Below are 26,066 nucleotides of genomic sequence, written 5' to 3'. Positions count from 1 at the left end.
TGGATGAATGGACAGAGGCCTGGCTCTGCTAGGACAAACTACCAAGGAGCAAATCCCACAGGGAAGTCTTTACAAAGCAGTGTTGGGAACAGTTTCAATCAAGAGGAGTAGGTGTTCCTGAAAGAGAGGAGCTCTTGGCTCTCTGCACAGTTGGAAGCCATTACATGGAGAGCAGAACTGATAAAAATGCTTTTTGAGAGAGATAAAAGGATGAATGTGTTGCCCATGTATCCCATTAACTAATGGAATAAACAGTTCAAAGGACTGGTGAATCCAACATCTTTTCATATTTTCAAAACAAAACAGTTTGCATTTCCAAAAGGTATGTGTTAGCCAAGTAAAGTAGGGGTCAGCATGGGGGTAACTGGTCCAAATGCTTTGGTATGTGACGTGAGGAGATCAGATTAGATGAGCTAATGGGTCCTTCTTGGCTTGAAAACATAGGCGCCCACAGACAAAAACAATGCTTATCAAAAACAATCAAAAGATTAAAGAAAAAACCAACAGCATCTCTTTAGAACAAAGACTCTGAGCGAGGAACACAAAAACACCACAAGTATTTGCTGACCAGCCCTGATGGCTGCTCAGGCTTAGATTTGGAAATCATGGACTGTTTGCAGAAGCAAGCTCCAGGCTTGGGGTGCATTGCTCAGCCCAACAACCTGATGGAGAAAACAGCTTTGCAGATGCATTTCACAGCAAGTGAAGCACCATATTTTCTCTTTCTTCCCTACTTCTGTGGTAGGAGTTGCTTTGCTGATGAAATGGATATTTATTGATAGCACAGAAAGTACCTGCCATATTTTTTCATGAGTAATAACTAGCCTCTTGGGTGAAGGCTGCCAGTAAATTCCCTACCCTAGATGTTCCAAAACTAAGAAAAATAGAATATCTGGGAACATGTTCCATTTAATTAAATGCTCTGCATACACATTTCACTGACATTTAATAAAATATTTATTGTATGTTAAACAATTGGCACTTGATTATTGCTTAGATTTATTAGTTCAACAACAGTAGATGAGATACGTATCTCTTATGTAGTTTCTAAATCCTTTGAGCATATGTTTTCAATAATCAGTTGGTATTTATTTAACATGAAATTACCATCTTATTAAATTGTGTGCATGGGTGACATTCAATTTCAATTGTTGCCGAACATTTTTTCAGCAGCAAAAAATAGTAACTTTATCCCTCAGGTTTCGAGGTAGCAAACGCAAAGGAGAGTTAGGATTACTTCAAATTACTTTTGAAGAAACAGACTTCATATGCTGGAAAGTTTCTAGTGTGGAAGAAATTATATTATTTATTGTTTCTCAAGTGCTGCCAGTGGGATTAGTGTGGGCCAAAGGAGAGGACTAATATTTCTACTCAAATGCTAAAATTATACTGACAGCGCAGTGCAGGTATGCAGCTAAACGGATAATCAGAAAACTTTTTTTAGAGAAGAGATAAGTAGAACAAAGGTGTATTGGCACACACACTCTCACAATCTATCTCTACCATTCCCATTCAAGAAGGCAAGCCCATCTAAGAAATGGTTGGGCATTTTTTCAAAATAAATGGCCTTAAAACATGGCTTCAAGTTTTTAAAATTAGAAGTTGTTTTTTTTTTTTTTTTTTTTAATTTTAGCCTGTTATTCCAGGAAGGACAAACTGCCTAATTCTGGAAGAAAGCTAGAAACCCTCTGGCTTGAGGGAGGATGCAGAACCCAACTGAAATTCCATATCCCCAATCTGTTCTCTCCAAATCTATTCCAAACCTCCACAATCTCTACCACAGGTCACAGAGGGACCATTCCTGCCAACACAAGACATTTGTTTGCTTCCCATAATCTCTGGGAAACAATCCAGTCAGGCAGCCCTGAATTACCTTCTGGGTTGGATCTACCCAAATTTTAACATAAATACCACTGTACTATGCCCTTCCAACTGTTTCCCAACCATGCAAATCCTGCTTCACAAGCCCAGTGGATTTTCCAGCCAAATCATCCACATCTTTAAGACTTTCAGTAAAACAAACCAAACACTCCACAAGACTGAGTTTAATTCACTTTTTCTTTTGTAACAAAACTCCCCTTCAAGCCACCAATAGCAACCACATCCCAAATCCCCAGGCTCCAAAGATAGATGTTTATTTCTGAGACAACCTGCTCTGTGTATTGTCCCCTTCTTTGTCCCTCCTCCCTGCACGCAGCATTTTGTCACCTATCCATTTGATCCGAACAGTTCCTAGAAAATAGGATGCCCAAGTCCACGTTTGGTGACACAGGTTCCCCTTAAACCATGGTAGTCAATATTTAACCCAGTCTGAGCACTGTGCAGGGTTTAATAATTAGACATTTCCCTTATGGACAGGCGCTTGTGTGAGCACTGTGCAAGCAGGAAATTATAAGTGTCATTGTTTATGTCTGCAGGAAAACAGAAACCACGATGGTTGACTCTGTGCCTGACACAGGAACGATGCAAACACAGACTTTTAAATAGCTGGTTTGCCTTCCTGCTAGTCCACAGCAGCAAGTTTTCAGCCATAGACTGACACAGAAGCCTTTTTCACTTGTATCCAAGGAATTGGTTTTCCTCAAAATATTCTTGAAAACCTTTTTAACCAGAATTCACTCTAAGGTATAAAAGTGGAGAAGACTTTCAACTCTTCCATCCACTGCTGGTTCCTACTGGCCTTTCCCAATACCCAGGATGGAAAAGGTGTCATTAGTGCACTAAGGGCTCAGAAGAAAACCATCTTGAACACTCGCTCTTGATCACGAGACACTGCCAAAATATCCCCAAGCCTTCTGCTGTTGGGAAATCAGTGGCAGTGCCCGGCATGGCGAGGCTGCTCTCAGCCCTCCCTTTCCTCTGCCCTCGTCTCTGGGGGCTTCTATGTTTGGTCACCACAAAAGCGTGGTAACAACTGTTTGATGGTGACCACAAAGAGATAAACATTGTGGTATTTAAGAACTGGAGATATTTTCAGAGGCTTCTCTAGAACAGAAAGCATTTCCAGCTGAATGGCTGCATAGCAGGCTTGGTATGGAGCCTTTGGCAGAACTGTTTTCCTATGAGAAAATCACATTTTTGTCAAGATGCAAGACTTTATTTGGTTTTATCTTTCAAAGAGTTTTGCCTGATTTTCTCCTCTCTTCAGCTTGAGAAATATTTTGTGTAATAATTTTGGCCAATCAAAGTAAAACACATGCAAGCAAAAAAGTTGTAATTTTAAAAGTATGTTGATTAAGCATTTAAATTGCTTGTTGTATTCCTAAAATCTGAAAACAGTATTGATTTTAGACAGTAATAAACAAAAATATATTTATATATATATTTACATACATATGTCTGTGTATATATTTATATATATCACTTGTCTTGCTCTGGAAGAAAAATTAAAAGTAAAAGACCAAATCTTGCTCCAAAAGAAAAATGCAACACATCTTTAAGATGGCAGCATTTTAAAATCCTGCCTGAAACCATTCACTGCTGGCCTACCAAAATCTCCATGGCTCTTTCTCTCTGAATTACACTCTTATCATAAAGATCTGCCTTACATATGCCTACATCAGTGTCATAACTTGGACCAGAGATATTCTTTAAAATTAATTTTTTGATCTTCACCACCAATAATACTTTGCTTCACATAATGAAGCTGTCTTGGTGCACATGGACTAAGTTGCTTTTGTATGAAATTGAGCTGCAAGGGGCATTTAGTTCTCAGAATCAAACTAAAACTATTCTGAATTGAAACACTCCTCTGAAATGCAAGTGCCACATCCTCAAAACCAAATGTTTTGCTTTATAGATCCAATCTTCCCAAACCCCACCAGCTGCTAATGCAGACAATCAGCAACCGCTACCTGGGCCCCTGGGAAAGCAAAAGCAGAAGCTGTCCTCTGGCATTTCCATTAATGAGCACTCAATCTACACGACCAGACTGGAGCTGATCCAGAATAAACTCCCAAAGTGCCTTTAGTGTGAACATCGCCTCCTCAGCACCAAATATTTCACTTTAAAGATTTGTTCCTGTTGTGTCATTCTACAATCTACATTATACACACCTGTACATCACTTCCAGGAGGGGAAAATACTTGAATTCACTTTAAAATAAAGCTTTCCCAAGGTTGATCCATTGAAAACCTACATTTAAACTCAAGAGGCTCCAAGTCTCCTGCAGAGGGAAACAATCACTGAATTCTTATAGCATTCCCATCTGGTTCCTGCTCTTCAGACACTGCAGCACACACTACCTGATGTAAAAACACAATACGCTCACTGGGACAGAGGCAAGTGCAGCTTTCTGCAGCCTGCTTGCATCTGAGAGAGCTTCAAACAGACCAACTTCCTCTGCCCCTCCTCTGGTTTGCTCCCAACAGGGTTAGTGCACTCTTACCTGGCTTTATTTGTTTTACTACCAGGAGAGAGTGAAAACTTGTTGTTCTGTCAGACTTACTATGTCCAATTGCACCACCTAGGACAGCCAGAGGCTGTGCTGTAAAGTCCTGGGATTGCTGAGATTCTAAAATCAGATAAAATAAGATTTGTATTTAATTTGGTATGTCCAAAGGTTTGTTGCACCCCTTGCTGCTCAAAAGCTGCCTCACATCACCTGAGGAAGGTATTCCTCCTATATCTGTATTGCAGGCCAGCACGGCATGTGTCAGGATGAATGGTATTAGCAAACCAGCACCTAGCAGTGGATATAGTCTGCCAAAATTGAACCATTGAAAACAAATATTTTAAATATAAATACATTTAGATTCCCCAAACTATGAATTTGGAAATACTTCTCCTTTGCTAAAGATCCCACATGGCCTACCTTTTTTCCCTGTACATCTGCATCAGCTGCAAGATGGTGCTAATTATTATTTGATACACCAGCAGGCTACCAACCCCCTGTTCTTAGCACAGCCTGCTGCTTTATTTGAGCTGCCCAAACCTCAGCAGCTACAGAGACACACGGGAGTTTTGCTGACACCGACTGCTCCGTGATTCCAAGTGACGCCATTCCGCTGGCGGGCTGCGCACTGGAATGTAACATCACATCCAACAGGTAGATAGAGCCGCTGGAATATCAATTAATGTGCAATCCTATTACCTCAGTGTCTGGTAATGTGCAGTCCCAGCTACCCTCCTGCAAGTAGAAGGGGAGAAACCTTGAGAGCACAGGCACTATCTAGGAAAAGCTGTGCACGGAGAAATGCTGTCCCGACTGTGGAGCTGCCCCACATCCCATCGCGCGTGCGGTACCGGCACACGCACGGCGCATCGGCCGTCAGCAGGAATTCCTGCCTGCACACAAGTGCTGCCACAGCCTGTCTGCCCAGCCTGCCCCAGCCAATGCACATCCGAGCAGCTTGTCCAGTTGCATGAGCGCTTCTGGGCTTCCCCGTTCACCAAAATAGGTTCTGTTGTTGAAGTGACTTGAACTTGTTCTTGAGGGAAGCCACATCAGGAATCACTCTGTGCTGCTCGCTGGCATGTCAGAGCAAGGAGTCAAGAGGTCAAAACCCAAGGTCAGAGAACAGCAGACGTGCAGGATGCCTTGCTGCACCTGAGGCTGGAGAAATCAGCACATTCCTAATCAGCCGCTAATCCCCTAATCTTTATTGCATGTAAATTCCAACCCCTTCCCAGTGTCTGTGCCATGGTATTCTCCAATCTGATTATGGTGAAACCCCATTGGAAGACTCATCGATAAAAGATGGAAATGTGTAAAATCAATTTGCTGAATATCACAAACAGTGCCTCAAACCCCTCCAGGGATCAAAGAACTGCCATCAAATAGCAACAAACCAAGGGCTGCTAGAAACACTTCTTATCTAATAGTGGATGTGACTATTTAACAAAAGACAAAACTCATTTCCGAAGGGAGAACAGTGCTGCATTGTTTGACTGACAGTAAAGGATCAGTTCTTGACTAAGGTGGAACAGGCAGTGTAAGGAAGGTTGTCATTTAAGGCCAAGCTGTAAAAGTGTAAGGGTGGAAGACAAGAGGGACTAGATGCACTCTGACTCACAATTTACCTCACCAACAATCTCAGCTTTACTTACAGAAGGTACAGCAGGAGCACTATTGGCAAGCCAGAGCTGGTCATTTTGTCATTAGTAATTTTGTCATTTAGCATTTCTCTTGATATGAAGCAATAATCATTGGTAGAGCAGAGCAGAACACTTTAACTTTTGGTTTTGAGCTCAGTCAAGCTTTGCCTGAAATGGCTCCACCAAGAGAATCCAGAGTTTTGGCCCACTGGGAACAGCCTGGACTCCATTATTATAAGTACAGCTGATTTTAGTATTGAAAACAATGAAAGTCTGATAGTGCTTCTAAAATATAAAATACCTTGGCAGGCTCTCACTCTCCTATGTCACTTTCCTATGGTGAATCTAAGGGAAACAAAGCCTTCTTCATGTAATTCACCAGAAGACAGAGAAAAATACTAAATTAGAAGAAAGCAGAGGCCAATCCAACTCCCATGTTCATCCATTGAGGGGAGTTTGCCAGAACTCACAATTTTATTTTTTAAATTTTCTGATATTAGGTGCTTGTTTCTTACTGTCTCTTTTTGGAGGGCATAATCCTGGAGGAGAATCTCCTGTTTATTTAAACGTGAAAGAAAATTTGTGACTTTTGTGATAGTGGGGAATCACTAAGTGCTCTGAAAACAGGAAACAAATAAATAAAATCCAATATATTGTAACATTCGGCTATTTCAGCCTGAGTACTGGTTTTTGTGGGGTTTGACCAAGGACTGTTGAACACACAGGATTAGTAATGTGAGCGTTTCCTATGGATTTGTCCCATGTGATTTTTTTTTAAGCATCTTTATGACACGCATTAACAAAAGGCTGCACTGGCTGTGGGACCCAATAGCTGTAGGATCTGAAATAGCTTATGCTCCATTCACCATACAGGAGATTATAAGCAGGTGTCTCTCCTAGAGAAACTGGCACATTACAGTCAACAGGAAGCTGGCTCGTATTCCCAGATGTTTGTCATTATGTGAAGCAGGGAGATATTAGGGTCAATAAAAACACACTGCTACTCTTGCAGCACCTACAGTCCAAGAGGGACTTCAGTAGCTCAGCTCTGCCATTGATAAAAGTTTTACAAGACCTCTGCTCCAAACAGCCCTGAAATCAAAGGTCTGTTTACTTAGCCTTTGCTTGCTGGGCTTTAGGATAGTGCAAGGAAGATCAAAGCAGGGACCTCGTTTAACATGTCCAAGTACACAACCAGCAAGTCTGTTTATGTTGGATTCCTACACACTGAGAGTGCTGCTGTCTGTCAGCACTTCAGGCTCATTTTCAGCAATATTGGGTGAGGAGGGAAATATTCAGAAAGACCCCACGGATTTTGGTCCTGCTGAAACAGAAGCAAAAGTCAGAGCAGGGAGCTCTGCTAGTAACTGTGACTGCCAAGGTCAAACACAAACTCCTTGCAGAGAAAAGGAAACCTTCATAGGTCAGAGACCTCTGGTCTCTACTGAAGGGCTCCATCATTAAAATGCAGCTGAAGTCTGCATGAATAACTGGAAAATAATTTCGGTTCTGTACTATTAGGTTCCATATTATTTTTTATTGATAATGCATAATGAGATTCAGTTTGGCACTGGTAAGGGGTGACACATTGAGCACCTCATGCACAGAAAGAGGTGCAACAGCCACCAGCAATTCACATCTCCCACTGATACCTGTACAGCCCCACACTGGGGACAGGGCAGTTTGCAATGACAGGCAATTTATTAACACAGCTTAATTTCCAATGGCTCTACATTCTGTGGAGCTATTTCCCAGGGCCTTTTAGGGGGCAAGAATCTGATGACATCTTCATTTATTTATTTGCTTGTTTTTCACTGCTGCATTAATGTCTCTCTATTTAGAAAAATCATTTATATATTTAGAAAAGGTTGAAGATTTGCAATGGCCTTTGCTCCAAGCCTGGTGGCAGTGGGATGCAGCACAATTAGAATCCCTTCTACATGACTGCCCATTTTCACAAAGTTTGAACTTGGTATCTCTCACATCACTCCTTCTCAAACAATGTGTGTGAAATTGGCTTATAGGCTTAAAAGCTACTGGAAGAGATGGAGATGGATTGACCCTCAAAAAATGTCACCACATGAATTTCATCTCTTTAGGACACCAATGTAAAGACCAGCCAGGCAAGGACAGGTATGGAAAGGGTGCTCAGACAGAAGGAGACAGCTGGAATTTGACTTTGTAAGTAGGGCTCTTTCTTTGAAATATTTATCTGAGGATTTAACCCCCATCTGGTATCACAGCAGAACCTCCACTAGAAAATCAAATAACAAACGTTGGGATGGAACCACTTTATGCTCATTCCTTTTACTTTTCTCAGTGTTCTGTTAAAGTTTCCTAGGAAAACCCTTTAATGTTCTGAGCAATGTTGCTCAAAATAAATAGAAACCTGGGGCATGCAAAAGGCTGTAACCAGTGTAAGGAAACCAAATCTCCCAACAGACAGCTCACTTGGGAGCTGCCTCCTGCATCTCCCTCTGAAATACCCAAAAAGGCAGAGACAAGGCACTGAACTAGCACTGGCCCACAGATGAGCCCAGCAGAAACAAATTAACACCTGCTGCTCCTTCCCTTGGCTTCACAGAAGAGTAACACTTTCTAAGTTAAAAAGTTGTAAGGACCATGTGGAGAAAATCTCACAAACTGTGGGCTGGAGGAGCCCCAATGGGTCTTGTTCCCATCCATCTCTCTGGACTATCTGCAGAAATGGCGCTTTAAAACAGAGACAAATAAAAGGAAAGAGGACCCAATGGATAAGGTACTTTCTTAGGTCCTTGAGAGTCAGAGAGCAAGGGTCACACAAGGTACCAAAGTGCCACAAATTGCACAATTGCACAAAGCTGGAGACACCTTCCTCCCTTGAGGTACCATGAGGACACACACCAGATTGCCAGGCACCCTGTGATCATGGGCAGATACACCTAGATGGATATGCAGGTCTTAAGACTCACCAAAGAATCTTCTCAGTTTTCCAGGGGAGATATTTTCCCTAACGAGGCAATACAGCCAGCTTTGCTCCACCCTATTCCACTGCCTCTAGTCAAAATCCTCATCTATGCTCCTAAACTCTTCCCTCCCCCTCCTCCTGGCTCCAGTATCCAATCCCTTCGTACACTTGCAGACAGTTATTGTCCCCTCAGGTGTCACTTAGCCAAGCTATACACATATTTACAAGCAGCTCTTTTAATCTTCTCACATAAATCAGTCCCCCCAGTTGTCTGATCCGATCATCTGGGCCTGTCTCTCTCTGTCCAGACGAAAACTTTGCCTGTCTCCCTGACATCTCCTGGATGTCGAGCTGTCAGCTCAAGCTCAGAGCTCTTAATCTTCCTCCCCCTCCCCACCTCCTTCCTTAATTGCTGTGGACACTGCTACTGCCCTGCCTGTCGCTCAGGCCCACAGCCCTGGTGTTATTTTCTGCTTTCCTCTCCCTCTAGCTCTCCCCATCCTGGCTCAGACCCTGAGCCAAAGTCTTTCTGCAGCTCCTTGATAAGCCCAGCCCTGGCTGCCCATCCACTCACTTGCAGTTTGCATCCAGATTGCCATCATATTTCATCAAGAATCCTCTGCTCCAGCCTTGGCAAAGCACACTCTTGCCTCATCCATATTAATTTTTTCTGGGCACTGCTCTGGCCACTTCTCCCTCTCCTCACATCCACCTTTCCCTTGCCCTGCCACATCAAACAGCTGCTACTTTTCTTCACTTGTCAAGGCTCCTCCTGGCCTCTTCCCAATCACTGTTCTATCACCTCTTCCTTACCAGAGGTCCACCCTCTTCCAGCTGTGACAGATGTCCAGGCTCTCTCCTGCCTTTTTACATTTTTCAAAGAAAATCAAGGTGTTTCCTGCTTGCATGGGAGCAGCTCCCCACTGGCATGGGCTGAGGCATTGGCTCTCTCCCTGCACGTGTCCCCTAAAGCCTTCCTGCACCAGGAACCCACCATCACTGGCCAGCAGCCAAGCCTGGCATCCTCCTGGTCCTCATGGCCAACACCATTGAACAGTTTAAAAGTAAAAAAAGAAGAGATTTAAATCAGATGAGTGGGAGAAATTCTTTACTCAGCATACACTGGAACAGGTTGCCCTGTTAAGCTGTGGCTGTTGCATCCCTGGAAGTGTTCAAGACCAGGCTGGATGGGGCTTGGAGCAACCTGGTCTAGTGGAAGGTGTCTCTGTCTGTGGCAGAGAGGTTGGAAATAATTGATCTTTGAGGTTCCTTCTAACCCAAACCATGCTATGATTATGAGATTTTACGATCTCACTGCTGCTTTGCTCCACGCATTTTCCTGCCCATTTTCCTCCTTCATCTCATACCCCCAGGCAGGTCCTGAGGCACAGCCTTCTTGTGTTCACACACCCAGTGGGGTGAAGGCCCTGAGCAGAGCAGTGACACACACAAATCATGCTAATCACAACAGCTTCACTAGCACCTCTCTGCTGATTATCCTCATTTCTGCATCCACAGCATTAACGTATAATTGCATTTTAACAAGCTTCATTAGCACATTGCCTTAGTAAAGCTTAACACAGCCCAAGCACCCAAGGAAACCTCATGGTGCTTTTCTGCTCAATATAATTTTCAAGTCTTCTGTAACCTGATTTGTTAGGAATAACCTCAGGGCTGTAAAGCTTTTCTTCTGCCATCCAGTAATTAAGGAATAATTTGTCACGGAGCAAGTCAAGCTGCAGGGCAGGAAGGCCCTGTGCAACACAATGGAGCTGTGTAAACCAAAGCCCGGGGTACAGCAACAAAGCAAGCATCCCTCCTCTCCTTCTTCCTTAGCCAGGAGCTGGTGCTCAGCTCCTGTAAATGCTGCACAGACCCCTCAGTAGTGCAGCTGTTGTTGCAGGCAGAGAAGTGCCTGTGTGCACTCTGCCAGCACACACTGGCTGTGGCTCTGCCCCTCCTGCACTTTTTCTGGACATGGTGCAGAAAGGTAAACAGCTCCTTGCCAAACCCTACTGTTGGCATGAGCTGTATGATGGAATAGGATTAAGAAATGGGCTGCAAAGCTTTTTTAAGAAAGTTTTATGAAGCTCCAAAGGATAACTGAAACTCCGTATTTTTTTTAAAAATAACCAGCCTGGAAATAAAAATGTGAGTAATTTAGGAATACAACAGATTGAGCACAGGTAATATATCTATCGAATATGATGGGTATTTCTGTCTGGTTAAACCTTTTCTAGCCTTAATACTTTTTCCAGTTATCTCAGTCACATAAAAGTCAAACACTTTCCCAAGCATTCCTGGAAAGATGCTTCCTGTTTTGGTGAGGGAAAGAGGGTATTTTTAAGTAAAAAATTATCTGACTATGCTGACTGTGTATGAATCCCAGTGACAAAACCAGAAGTAGTTTTGCAGATGGAGGTTGTTACCTGTTTTTTTTCCCTTAACTTCCATAGTAACCAGATTAAGGAACTGCTGGCAAACCTCAGTCGCATTTCCAAAACCATACGTAGGAACAGTGTGGCAGGAATAGAAAGCTATAGAATGTCAACAGCTACATTGCCCCAGACAGCTGTCTGTGAATGCAGAAAACATGGGGTTAATGGTTCTTTTATACTTTTCTTTTAGCACTTGCAGACAACTGAGGACTGGTATGGAGATCATTGATCATTGCTGGAAATTCTCCATGCAAAGAGACACGCTGATCTTGTGAAGTGTCAACAACACTCAATTCCCATTAATTTTAAGGGAGATAAAAGTTGTCAAGCATTTTGTAGAGTATTCTAAATCTGTGGACAGATAGGCTCCCATCTCACTATAAAACAGTGAGGGATTTGTCCAGCAACCCCCTCTCACACCTCTATTTATCCATGCTTTGCAATTTTCCAGTTTAAGCACATAAAGAAGAAAAGAAAAAAAAAACAGTTGTCAACTATCTGATACTACAATAGTTGATTCTTAAGGAATATATACTTCTCAAATCTTACTACCATTATTTTAACGTTCAGAGGTGAAGGAAAAACTTCACCCATCCCCACCTTCTTCCCCCTTAACCAGACAAATAAGGCATTCAGCTTGTCTGAATTTAAATTTTTATTGGAGTTGATCCAGCAACCAGAGCACATTGCTAGAAGCCAAGGTCCCGCTTCCTTCAATACACCTCCTTCATTCTGACTCCCTGCTTTTGTAGAGCTCTGGTAATCTCAATCTGTGGTCAGGGATAGGATAAAATTTCAGCTATTTCCCCCCTCAACTGCACAGAACTGGGCTTGCTCTTAAATCAAAAGCTCTGCACCCTAAACCTCTGGTTAAGTACTTAACTATAGGCAAGTCTTTGAAATCATCACAGGCTTCTTTTTTCTTTTTCTTAGATATAGTGCTGAAAACCACAGCAGTGAACCAAGATCTCAGGAATATCAAAGGTGTTCAGAGGAAACTGGGGGAAGGGGGCTCATAGGGTGGCTTTCCAGTGCTTTCTTGGCCTGATCTTCTGAAATAGATGGCATTACCAGTCCTCATCAAAAATGTAAAATTTCCTCCCTTTTTCTCTAGGGCATGAGAAAATATTGTAAATTTTTCTGGAAGCATTAGGAGGAGACAGCACCTGCAATCCAAGCAGAAATCACTTTTCTGTCATTGCCTTGGTAAATAACCTCCACCTTCAGGATGGGCTCCCACATACCTACTACTGATGTTTAGATTTTCCTCTCTGGGTACTTCTCCTTTTTTCCTCTCATTCCCTCTTCTCTCTACAAATAGTAATTCAAGAACCATGATCACCCTTTCACTTGGCTTCAGGTCTCTTGCATGGGCTAAAGTTACCTCCAATTCTCCAGCATGGTTTGGGGAATTTATTTATATTCCGTGTTCTGGAGATAGACCCCATGTCTTGCCAAGGGCTCTCATGAGTATTACAAAAGGAACACTGACAAATATTTATGGAACCTAAAGTGAAATTCAAGACACTGTTAAAATAAAGTTTGCTTTAGGTTTTTTGGTTTGTTGGTTTTTTTTTTTTTTGTTGTTGTTGTTGGGTTTTTTTGGTTTTTTTTTTATTCTCCTGAAGAATTGACCTGGCTTTCTTGGCAAAAAGACTAATCCAAATGCTATTGGTATCTTAACAGCTCATAAGAACCACATGCTTCAAATAAAGCCATTACTATCAGACATGCTGAATGGTTCAATTAAACAAATATGAAAATAGACACTTCATCCTGCTTTAACTAAGTGGGATCATTTCACTCCCGAATCCAGAATGACAATGAAAATGATATAGTATTTATAGAGCAGCTTTTTATCCTGAAAGATCCCAAAGGATTACACAGACCCTGCTTCACACACTACTGAGATGTTCCCACTTCCAGGGAGGAACACATGAGGTGTCCCACTGCCCCAAGGAATGGCACATGGCAATTCAGACAGAGGAGCAGAAAAGAATTCCACATTCAGCTGAAACTATAGAAAGGAATTTAAGTACGCAGAATGGAGATTGTTTAGGCTGGAGCACATCCAGCACAGAGGAGGTATAGTGATCTGGTGTTTCAAATACAGAAGTTAAGGCAAAACAATTAAAAAGTGCTGGTTCAAAGTATCCAAAACCCAAAATTTAGGGAAGAAGGGGAAACACCATCTTGAAGGTGAACAATTTAATTCCTTCCACTTCAGTTGTGCGTGGGAAATTCTCTAGAATACGTACTTGCTCACTAGTCCCTTCAGGAATACAAGAACCAGGAGTAACAATACTTTGAATAGCTGCCTGTCCACATAAGGATGACACAGGATATATTATGAATTAAAGGCTTCAAAAAGCTTTGTCTGGTGGTCTCACACATGTCAGAGACAGGCTCTATCTACATCACACATCGACTGCTGCCAGGACCCCTGCTGACATCTCTGCCTCATTTGACATTAGCTGCACTGCAAATATAATGCAGCCTGTGGGGAGACAGAGACTTGCCCAAGGGTGCCCTGTGAGTCTGTAGCTGCAGCATCAGGAATCCAGTTTTGACTCCCAGTGCTCTACTGTGACAAGCAGGTCCCCACCCAGGACAAATCCCCATGGCCTTGGCATGAGGAGCTCGGCAGACCTCAGTGCACCATGTCAATAGGTACCCAAAAATTATCCAGTAAAATTTTCTTTTGTGAAAGACAGAAAAGGAAACCACTGATTTATGGAGCAGCAGCATGGCAGGTCATGGTGAAACAAGGAAAAAACATCTCTTTAAGAAGTCAGGGACACGGTGACATGACATGAAGTCACGTGGGCACACACCAAATGTCAGCTGCAACTCTAAGGGTTACAGCAAGGACTGGAAGCAGCTCAGCATCAGGACTTCAGCCCGTGGATGTGCTCATGATGACACATCTGCAAAGAATCAGAGTCACAGAACAATTTGGGTTGGAAAAAACCTTTAAGATCAAGTTCAACCATTAAACCAGCACTGTCAGGTCCACCACTAAAACCACGTCCCTACATGCCACATCTGCACATCTTTTAAATCCACTCAGGTACAGTAAAGAGAAGCAGCACTGACAATATTACTGCAAACATCCCCCCAGCACAGAAGTGTGAAAGAAATACAACTGTGCCATGAAAGATTTTTACCTGGCACACAGACTAGCACTAGCATGAGCCTCTCTGCAGAACAATTAGCAGAAAGCACCAATCTTGTAAAGCTTCTTTCTTTTTTCCAGTTCATTTAGCCTGAAGTAGAGCAATCAAGACACTTCTGGCAGGATATCACATTCTCAATCTGTAACCACTTAAAGGAAGAGGACAACTATTGCAGAGAGATGTCCCAGGAGAAGAAATCACTGTACAAGTGAAAGGGATTTCTTTGGAGTGACTTTCAAAATAATGTGAAGCTTTTCTTTCTTTTTTTTCTTTTTTCTTTTCTTTTCTTTTCTTTTCTTTTCTTTTCTTTTCTTTTCTTTTCTTTTCTTTTCTTTTCTCTTCTCTTCTCTTCTCTTCTCTTCTCTTCTCTTCTCTTCTCTTCTCTTCTCTTTTCCTCTCTTCTCTTCCCTACTCTTTTTTTCTTTCTTTTTTCTTCTCTAGTATTTTCATCTCTTTTTTTTCCCCCAGGACTGTACTACAAACCTTTCTTTTTCTAATCAGCAGTTGTTCACAAACCTGATCTTCTGTGATTTCAATAAGTAAGGCAGGTAATCATGTAGTGTGAGAAGGAAGGGGGTGACTCCATGGCCCTACAACCTCCAGGCACATTTTTGCCCGGAGGGAAGTGGAAAGAGCAAAATGAAAATACTCAGACTTTAAGAGATGAGCAAAGAAGGAAGATGTGGCATGCTGTGTAAAGATTTCAGTAGCTCTACAAACTGCCAAGAGCTAAGTCTGTTCTCTTATTTATATGTATTTTAGGGTGCTTTCAGTACTCAGGGAGCTCACATCACTGACAGCAGAGGGAAAAGTGCATCTATACAGAGATTGTGCATTTCCTGCCATGACAGGGATTGTGTGCAAGGAGGAATATACAGAGTTCAGCCCTGTTTGGGCTTGAGATGGCACAACACACAGGACAGCAGAACTCCAGACCCACACAGAATTGCAGAAAAAGGCTGTGGAATAAATCATGGCTAAACAGGTAAGGAAAATAGGTGCCAGCTCTGTTTTGGGAGGTGCATTGGACTGAGGCCACCAGCTCTGCTGCTGTTTTGGAACAAGAAACCCTCTATTTTCACCCTTGAGCAAGAGCCAGGTTGGACTAAAGGGCAACAGTCTGACCTGGAAGGAACTTTGTGCAGCAGCCTTGTGCAAAGCAGCCCACACAACCCAGAGGACCCAGGATTTCACAGAGAAGTGACTCTCCCTCTGCTCCTGTGTGAGCACGCTGCTCATGGTGAGTAAGCCTGTGTCATCCTGCAAGCCCAGGGTGTCAGGAACACACCCAGCCCCAGAACCCCGTGGATGGTGAACATTTGCAATGCCACTCTTTGAACTGCAGTGCAGGGCTGTGCACAAAGCCACACACCTGCAGAACACAGTGGAGATGTGGTGGTAAGGGCTTCTGCACCATGAGCAGCCAAAATCTGTGCCTTGGAGAACCTCTGGCTGGTGTTCAAGGAAAGAAACCAAGCCTGGCAGAGAGTGTACTTCTCTCTCCCACCCTCCCAGGGCCTTTAGGAAGGTTCACTGTGCTCTGGCTGGGGCTGATGCACCTCTGCTGATACAGCACTGCTGCTGCCTGCACAGGCTGAGTGCTCCTGCTGATCTCCCCACTCAAAACCTCTGAGCCTGGAAATCCCAATAAGCCATCCAGGCTGTGCTAAAACAGTGACTGTGGTTGGAAATGAAGGCAAAGTGGAAAGGGCAGAGGCAAAAGAGGGTGTTTAAACAATGCAACAAATTACTGAAGATACTAAAAAGTATTTTAAATCTATTTTTTATAAATAAAAAAGATTATTGTAAAGCTTAGCATCTTACAATCAGTTCCTCTGCGTATGTATATGCACACACATGAACAGCATGTAAAAATGCTGAATTTTATCACATCTCTTTGCAGATCAGGACATGACATCAGCCTACATACAAAAAACGTATGTGTGTGTATTGCCACGTATTTAGTGGAAGTAGGACTGTAGCACTGTATTAATGAAATGTGTGATGTTACTCTACAACCACGAGGGCTCTCTCTCTGTATCATGAAACACATTACTATTTTAGCACATGCAGAGCCTACTTTCTGCAGCAGCATGACATCACCAGCCCTACATTCAGAGAATAATCATGGCCTTGTTTGCACTGCAAAAACTGGCCCCATAATTCAAAAAAACCCAGTGCAGTTCAGCCAGTAGCAGCAAGAGCAGTGCTCTAGTGCAATACCTGGACTCAGCTGTTTTTAGTGTTGGATCTAATTCTGTTCAGATTTTAGTGTTGGATCTAATTCTGTTCAGATTGGGGTAAGAAAAACCCCAAAAACCCCTTGCCATAGCCTAATTGCAGCAGCCGTGAAGAAAGTGAGGAGAAAATGGTTTCGCAGTCCCTGGATATTTTTGTGAAATGCCAAAATAAAAATTCTATTACAAAGAGGGGTAACAAAACAAAACAAAACAAAACAAACAAAAAAAAAAAAAAAAAAAAAAAAAAAAAAAAAAAAACACGAAAGCAAGAACCTCAGCATTTTGTTAAAACTTTAATCTGTGAACATTTTTTTATCTGGTCAGATGTTCTAGCAGCAGTTTGGGAGTGTTTCATTTCAGTCCTGGCAGCTGCTATTAATTTTTTTATCTTTTCAAGCTTTTTTGTAAAAAGTAACCTAAATTGTAGATCAAACCCAAACTATGCCAAATCAGACAATCTTACATTTCATTTGAAGAAAGTAAATGGCTATCACAACCTCCCCGGGAGACAATTTTATTCCTACCATTCTTTATTTGTACAACAATTAGCCTTTTTCTGATCCAAGATAAAGTCCCCCAGGCACAGTTGTGAAACATGATAATAGCCGAGTGCTGGATTTTTTTTTTTAAATGAACCTGATGAATGACCAAAATCAATCATTCCCTCAAAATTTTAGCTTTGATGAGCTGGCATATTGCACCCTGGAAATGTTACTTCCAAAAATTCTCAGCTAGACCCAAGGGTGGTATAGGAGCATCCTCAACTTTCCATGTCTCTCAGCACTTCATGGGTGTTATGTCATTCCATGGTGCTTCTGCAGCTGTGCACTGGAACAGCCACTAGCTGCTCTTCTTAAACACGGAATACATAATATTTCATGCACATCAGACTTTAAAAAGCAAAAGTAACCCCTTCCCCTACATGGCAATGTAAATGAGAAATGAAATTAACTGAATTCTTTCATGCCCAAAGCCAATGAGCTGGAACACAGGGCAGCACACCAGCTCCCCACATCAGCCAGCGAGGAAGAAACGCACTGAGACCTCGTGCCAGATGCATCTTCTCATTCCACTGGCATGCAGTGATGGATGAACACGGCAGTAATGCACCCCTTCCCTCTGGTAAGGCCCTTCCAGGGAAAGTGAAACCACAGCAAAGTGACCTCCCTTGTGCAGGCACCTGGGAGGCTGCTCCATGCAGAGTTGTCTGTGTGGCCTGTAAGATCTTCCATTCCTCTGCATAGATTGCTTCTGGCATCCAGATTAAAGTAGAGGGAGAAGCACTTGTGCCTGGAATTCCCTGAATTTCATTACCAACCACCAAGGGCTTAGCCAGGGCCAAGCTTTGCAGTTACTGCACAGCCACACTTTTATTTCGGGGCGATAAAGGACCATTCACTACTGCTGGGGGGCCATGAGGGGTGGGATGTGGGTTTCTCCACGGTGACACTGGACTGGACTCATCAAACAGCTGAGACAAGCAGTGCCCCAGCACTTGTCCTGCTCTTGCAGTGCTTAACCTATGTCAGCTGCTGCCTGAGCTGTCTCCTTCAAGACCTCACAGTGACAGACACATTACTCGGTTTGGGGAGGCGTGAGACCCGCTCTCCCTTCCACCTCCCTCCCACATCTATCCACCTTCCCTGCTGCTGTGTTATGTCAGCCCAAAACCTTCTCTGAGGAGGAGTAACAACAGCTGGTTCTCTCCAAACCATCTCACCCAGTTAAAGAAAACTCTGCAATCAATGCTTGCATGCTGTTATTGTTGATGGGGGCACAAGGCAGAGGAGGAGTGGCCTCACCCTCCCTTGGCTATGCTGACTCTAAAAAATTCCTGAAAAAAGACAACTGAACAAGAAGGTGACACTTGCAGCCTTTAGTTTACAAGAGTAGAGACAAACTGGTAATATTAGGGCTTACAAAAAAAAAAAAAAAAATCCAAGACGCCAACTGTGCTCTTTTCACCCTGAGTTAATGGTATTAGAATGTTTTCATGCAGTCACAGCTTCTGGAGTCATGGGGTAACACAAAAGGATGAACCTTAAGGAATTTTTTTAGCTGTTGTGGTGACAAGCTTGTGGAAAGCTTGAGAATTTGAACCCTTAGCCAGAAAACAAGTAACCAGTGCCTAAATGTGAATTTTTAAATACCTTAATATCCTCTTGAGTATTGGAAACTGAGTCATGGTTCTGGGAAGGATAACATTACAGCTTTATGGTCTGCTGCAAGACTTGGCTAGGATGAAATCAGGTTTCTTTTAATAATTTGGAGCCTCTGTTCCCTCTGTGGAGGAGATGGTCCTCAGCAAGTAGCAGAGGATGCCTGCCTATTAAATTCACATTAAATTAATAGAATTAACTGCTTAACAGTCTTCACAGATCAGGGCAAGGCAACACATTTAAATGCCTGTGCAGTTAGGCATCTATTATTAAACACTTGAACTTAAAGGCTTGGCCCCAACTCCTTAATGTTATTTCTTCCATATCACTTAGGTCTAAATTTAAATCTCTATCTCAACCACAGCATCACAAAATTATTCTAGTGCCTCTAAAGTAACCTGAAATTGAATGATATGAGCAATGGAAGAAATGGAAGAACATAAGAAGGTGATGCCAGAAGAACAATTCTGAGCAATTCTTAGGCAATCCCAAGTAGGGCCCCTCTAGCAAGACACAGCCACAGCAGTGTGAATCTGAGATCAACAAATCAGCACTTGGGTAGGTCAGGGTTTTAGTGGCTAAAGCTGCACAGATCACTTGGAAGACAGTATGTCACCTGTACTTTTTACTGTCCCCTGACCCTCCACCCTCTCCTCCCAAAACATAAGCAAGCAGCACTTCTAGAGGAACTCACAAAATAATTTTCTGATGTTCATAAAGCAAAGTATGACATGCTGAGTGACATGGCAGGGATTCCCTTTCCTCCCCGAGCCCTTTCACCCATGGATTGCAGAGCCCAGGCTCCAGTGGCTCCAAGTGATGTGTTCTCTGTACTGTTGTTTGCTGTAAGAGTCAGCTCAGCAACCCATCAGCTTTTAACCAGGACCTTACACATTTGGATAGACCCTGATATCACCATCCCACACAAAAGCCCCCCTTCTCTTGGAACAGAACCAATTCTGCATCCCCACAGCCTGTTCCTGCTGTAACCCCCTACACAGCATTCACATAATCCTTGTTATTTATTAACAGAGCCATATATTTCCTGCCAAGTACGTTTCCCCTTCACACAGCTCATGGGGCCATTCAGCTCTTTGCCAAGCAGACCTTTCAAATACATAAGTGTTAAAACTAAAAGGGCCCTTGTAGTTGTGCAGTGTTGTGAGGAGAAATGTTTCTTCCCTGACACGTTGTACCCCAGGTACAGCTCCAGCCTTACTCATGGGGAGTGTAGGGACGTTGCTGCTATTATCCCCAGGCACAGGGAGCAGGGTGGAGGCACAGGTCCATTCCCAAGAGGACAGCTTGATGGCCTGCATGTGGCAGGGCACAGTCCACCCTTATCAGCCAACAGTTGGGAGACAACAGCAGTTTAGACCTGGGTTCATCACACGGAATGATTCTTGATTCTGCAGGAGACATTGCACTCAGCTCTGTGGAGTCCCTGCTCTTGGATCTGAAACTGCTCTGGAGGAAGGGCCACAGTCTGACCAAGCTGGCATGAAGTGCTCCACAAAACTCAAAACTCCAGGCACTGTTCACGCAACAGCAGCTCAGCCCATGCAGGAAGGGCTTCCTTTCTTGCAGAACTCTCTACTAAGAATCATCAACCTAAAAAGCCCTTACACACGTAGGAATCTCAGCAGGACCCACCGGGCTGCTTCCATTGTGCATGGAGAGCAGGAGGCAAATGGCACTTTGATTATCAGTCATCTTCATTACGCTCACAATCAGGAGCAGGGAGGGGGTTTCCAGTAGCACTGGATGGCCTGGCAAGCACCACTGGTGCTGAAAGATGAAGGGACTTTTGCTCCCCAGCCAGCCAGCAACTTCAAAGCCTTTTTCATTCAGTTGCTGTTACGGCAGTACACACACACACACAACTGCTGTTAAGGTATCACCAGCCCTGGCGGAGGTCAGAGCTGCCTGACTCAGGCTACAACTGCCTGCTGCAAACACAGGGCAGACAGCTTTCTAAAAGGGATTTTATCTACACACAGCTAATGCTCTGTGCCCAACAGAAATGCTGCAGAAAGGACCATGAGAGATTTTCTACAGCACATTACGCAAGAGGTCGGGTGAGATTACAGTCAACCATTTCCAGCTGCCTGCATTTCAGTCAGAGGATGCCAATTTGAGGGGAAGTACAAATTTGGGATGAAAGTATATCAAAATTGATGTACTGTAAAAAAATGTTTTAGGTCTAGGATAGAAATTTATGTTTCTCAGAACAGCCACAGCCCAGATCAGAAAAATCTCATCGTAAGCCCTGTAATAAATCAGAGACAATAAGAGTTACATATGTTCTCACAGCTCTAAGGCACACACAGATGCACCTGTACAGATTTCCTCTCTTCATGCCCTGAGGAATACTGACTTTATAAGAATAATAAAGAGCTCCAAGAAGTGAGACTGGGAGAGCATCACCTCCAACTAGCTTGGCTGGTGAGAACCAGCTTCCAACCCATCCCAGTGATCTCCCTCCCACAGAATAAGCTGGTGCACCTTTCTGTCTCTTTTGGATTTTTTCCTTGCCAAAACATCACTTAACTCCAAAATACAATGATAAAACTGGAAAGCTTTTTTGTGATAAGATAATTCAAATTATCCCTTTTACCTTTAGAATCTAGGAAAGATGTTTCTCACTTCCAAAAGTCTTAGGATCAAACTTAAGTTTCAGGATCAAACTCTATAGTGGCTTTTATATGGGAGTTCCCTGCAGTATCAAGCCCCAGTTAAGGTATGATGCAACAGGTAAGTGCAAGTCTCCAAAGGAGAAAGGGTGAACTGTGAGGAAGAGCACTATTATATTTGTACCATGAGACAAACAGAATAAAAAGGCAGAACAGGCTAAAAGTCTTCTTAGGTTGGTTGCTATTCATAATTTTTTCCCTGAAGTGTTAACAAGAAGAGAAATGAAGATACTTAGTAATGAGGTTTAAGCCCATGGCTCCCTTTAAAAAGAATATTCTCTGTCCTCTGCTCTCAGCAGATTTTTACTGAGCAATTGAAAGATGCAGTTTTCAAAGCCAGGACTCAGCCCAGTTAATTGTTACACCTCTTTGTGCTGCCTTTTCTTTCAACGAGAACCAGCTAAAGGTTTGTAGGAAGGAGCCTCGGGGCTGCAACAGATGTCATGAGCCACTTCCTACAAATTAGAAAAGGAAAGTAACCCCCTCAGGTTAATTATGGGGAGAGGCCACACACAGAGCTGTGTAATGAGCCTGTGGGATGGAGAGAAGGCAACTGCTTCATATTGGATTTCAAGAGACAGAGCATGAAATCTCTGGTGCTGACTGCATGCTTTCACAGTGCCAGAGCAATGCCTCCTGCCCGGGCAGGACACAAGTCCTGCTGGCTGGGGCAGGCAGCAGAGGTGAGGGGGGACAGTGGCATTGCTCAGCCACCCCTGAGGATGTCTCTCTGCGTTCTTGCCTTCTCAAGGCTGCCCCAGCAGAGGGGACTTTGCACCTGCCTCCCTATTTACACAGGTGCAAGGGAGTTAGAAAGCCATAGCCTAAGGACCAAAGTGTAAAGACAGGGACTTGGCTGACCTGGATGTTGTTGTTTTCCTGGTGGGATGAATAGGCCAAAGTCCTTTCATCTCTCTCTGCCTCATTTCCCCATCTATATAATTGAGATGGTGGCATTTATCATTTTCTTTTTTTTTTTTTTTTTCTTGCTTTAATGCAGTAGCTCTATTTTCACGAAGGGAAATCACCAAAACAATCCTAGCTAACATTACCAAACGGCTCTGTAGCAGCACAGGTTCTGCCTTTTTTCTCTCTTCTTTTCCATTCACTCCACTCCAACAGGTTGGTGAGAGTCCATCTTATTTTTTGAAACTGTTTCCTTAGATATTGGGTCACTTTAAAAAGTCACAGATGGTTGTTTAAAGTAAATTTGTGCAGCCTTGAATGCCAGCTGAGGAATCAGCCCCATGTTTCCTTCCACTAAAATATACATTTATGGTCAGGTTAGCATGACCTGACAACAAAGCTAGCAAGGACAAAAACAACCTTGAACACCAGCTAGAGTGCTAGAAGATTTATTTTAGTGGGTGGGAAACAGCTTGATGTTTATTTAAACTATGATTTGCAGATGGGGCCAGGGGTGTTTAAGTGACAGTTAATGGGTTCCTCTACAAAAAAGGAGAATCCTGGCAAAAAGCTGAGCTACAGCTTCACATGGGAAGGCATTGCTGTTACCAGAGGAGAGGTCACTGGGACCCAGGACACCCTGCACAGGCATAGCTAAACCTCCCACTGCCAGGATGGCCTTGGGTCCTGAAGAAGTAGGGATAAGTAACTGTGTGCTTCAATGAATCCCTGCAGTGGCCAGGAGGAATAGGAAAGGTCAACGTTTTCTGGCCAAGAGGGACATTTTGTTGACATTCCATCTTGTGGGGGAAAATAAAGTGAAACATTTTGGGTTTGTTCCAGTGCAGAACAGTAGGGTATTTTTAGTCTCAGAAAAGCAATGGAAGATCTGCCATCCTTTGGGCAGCCGTAATAACAGCTCCTCCTGTAGCATCTTCCCAGTTGGGTGCACATCACCTCTGACACTTTTGTTGACTGTTCTCAAAAAGGAGGCTAAGAAGCAAAATTTGAATAATTTCAAATCTCTCATAAAGCATGACCAGTGTAAAATAATACACAGTGCCCTCACTGACAAAAGCACTGAGCACTGCCTTGTGGCAGTGCATTTTCAACAGCTCTATCTTCCAAGTGCACAGGAGGATATTCACACTAAAAATAACTACTGGTCAATGAATGTTAGATGTCTTCCAATTTTTCCACACCCAGAAATCCAATCTCCAGACTTAAACTGACAGTTTGCATGTCATCTTACTGAGGGCGTGCCAAATCCACCCTGGTTTCAGCAGGTACATTAGAGGCTAAGAAAAACTGGTTTTCTTGAGTAGGATTAGCTTGAGGTGCTCCTGAGATAATCTGTCTGCCTTCCAGGCACTCTCTAAATACTCAGAGGCACCCATTTATCATCAGTGCTGCATTATCTCTGCAAAATGCATCATCCTTGCATGATGGAGCTCCCTGACCTGCAGGATGGGAGTGTGCATGCCTCTTACCTTGTGTGTGTATCTGCTGGAGAGGAAAAAACCAATTTGTGTTCTGCTTATAACAACCTGAACACCAGGACTGCTCAGATATTGCAGAGAGACACATTGTGTGATGATCACTGTGTTCCAACAGCCCAGGATGGCACAAGCTGAGTTTCAGGAATGTGGATGGTAGATTCAAGAAATGACTGTTGAGTAGGGCTAAAGGAACAGTTTCAGTTTCTTGAAGTAGATATGAGGGGCACAAACACCACCTGGACAGTAATCTATGTCCTCTTAAGAGCAACAGGATGGCAAGCCAGCCTGGAATACTAATAAAAACAGAAGTCCTGCTCCTACTTGTAACAAATTTTCCTAGGCTCAAAGGGTTTTCTCTAAGATTTGAACAAAGAAGAGGATCAGAGGGTTTTAAAACGCTCCCATCAACTCACATAAGGGGCTCGATCCAGCCCCCAGTGCAGCCAGTAGGTCTTTGAAAAAGAAATCTCCAACTTAAATCCAACTATTGTGATTTACACCAGCTGAGGATCTCTCACCCTGCCTGCAATGGGAACATGACCAGGCTGCTTGCCAGCACTTCTGGCTTTGCTGCAGTAGGAGTGACGTTCAGGTATGCGTGACCACTCACCATCAGATTTCTTTACAATGACAAGCTTTGAAGTCAGAGCACTTTGCTCTCCTTCCACAAACCATTTTCACTCAAAACAATAACTATTTAAATGGGAGCCTCACCAAAGCCATTTCAGATTTCAGATTTTTTTTTTTTTTCTTCTTTGTCAGTGGTAAAATATAGTTAAATCACAAAAGAAGAAATGCCTGCATCATAAGCTGGATATCCCAGCACTAAACTACTTCAATTTATTTTCAGTGCTGGGAGAGAAGACACCAGTGACTTCACCCAATATTACACTGAAACCTAGAAAGAATAAAATTTAGCAAATTACTCTTTTTGCTGAAAGTCTTGTAAAGCTCCTCCCTACAAAACCCACTAAAAGTTGTCTTTTCATAGCCAGCGGGGCTGCTAGAGGCTTGAATGTGATTTGTGGACCTCATCTTGCCTATTCAGAGCAAAAGATAACACCTGCGGGAAGCAGGCAAAAGGTTAAAACCTGGTACCTCTGTGTTTTCCTAAGTGCAGAGCTTGGCACCAGAACAGAGCCTGGGAACAATGGCAGGAGCATTGTGCCTGTTTTCTTTTCCCTTAAAGTAACATTTTTGCTGCAGTGTCATCTTTCTGCTCAGCCAAGCAGGCGCTCTGGGTCAAATCAGCTGCGTGAGCCGTCAGCAGATTTTTCTGGCCCTCTCAAAAGATCTTCAGGCATTGTATTAAGAAGCCAAATTGGTGAGAAAACAGGAAAAAAAAAAAAAAAAAGTGGACAGACTGCCCACACGTTTTACCGGTCAGGCGCTCGCATGACTGTGAAATAATCAGCATTCTTTTGGTGAAATGTAGCAGCTTTAAACCAACAATCTGGCTTTGCTCTCTGGAAAACAGCGTGCTTTCTCGAAAAAGCTAAACCCAGAGAATTACAGCCTGACAGCTTCGAAATTCCTCAGACCTCCCGCAGGAATCGCTCACAAAAGAGCAGGCTGGATGTCATCCACCCATCCCAGGGCTGCATGTCAGGGAAACAGACCCTCTGATGGAAAACCCTAAGGGAAGGCATAATTTCCATTTACACCATCTTTTATGTTTTGGCTAAGTGGCTTGTTTATAATTGTTGGATTTAGGTGAGAAGGGCTTCACCTCTCTTTACAGTTCCTGTAATGCAGCTTTGGGGCCTGCTGGGTCACTTCTCAAACAGAGAAAATAGGAGAATTTTTCCTAGAGTTCTTTCACATGTCTTGGCAGGGATCCTGCAGCAGACATGGACACAAACAGCACAGAGGACAGTCCCACTTTCACAGCCCTTTGCACAAACCATACCCATTTCTGGGAGCCACCATACACCAACTTTGCAGTCAGACAAGTGGCATTGAACAAAATTCA

At 43.2% G+C, this 26,066-nt stretch overlaps 1 protein-coding gene across 2 annotated transcripts in view; it reads right to left on the bottom strand.

The window, feature by feature from the left end:
• Window positions 1-26,066, bottom strand: part of FGFRL1 (fibroblast growth factor receptor like 1) — a 167,061-nt gene that overhangs the window by 92,088 nt on the left and 48,907 nt on the right. The gene's annotated exons all lie outside the window — the stretch shown is intronic.

The sequence above is a fragment of the Lonchura striata genome, chromosome 4, assembly GCF_046129695.1.
Source record: "Lonchura striata isolate bLonStr1 chromosome 4, bLonStr1.mat, whole genome shotgun sequence".
Taxonomy (NCBI): domain Eukaryota; kingdom Metazoa; phylum Chordata; class Aves; order Passeriformes; family Estrildidae; genus Lonchura; species Lonchura striata.
This window is presented reverse-complemented; position numbering and strand designations above follow the sequence as displayed.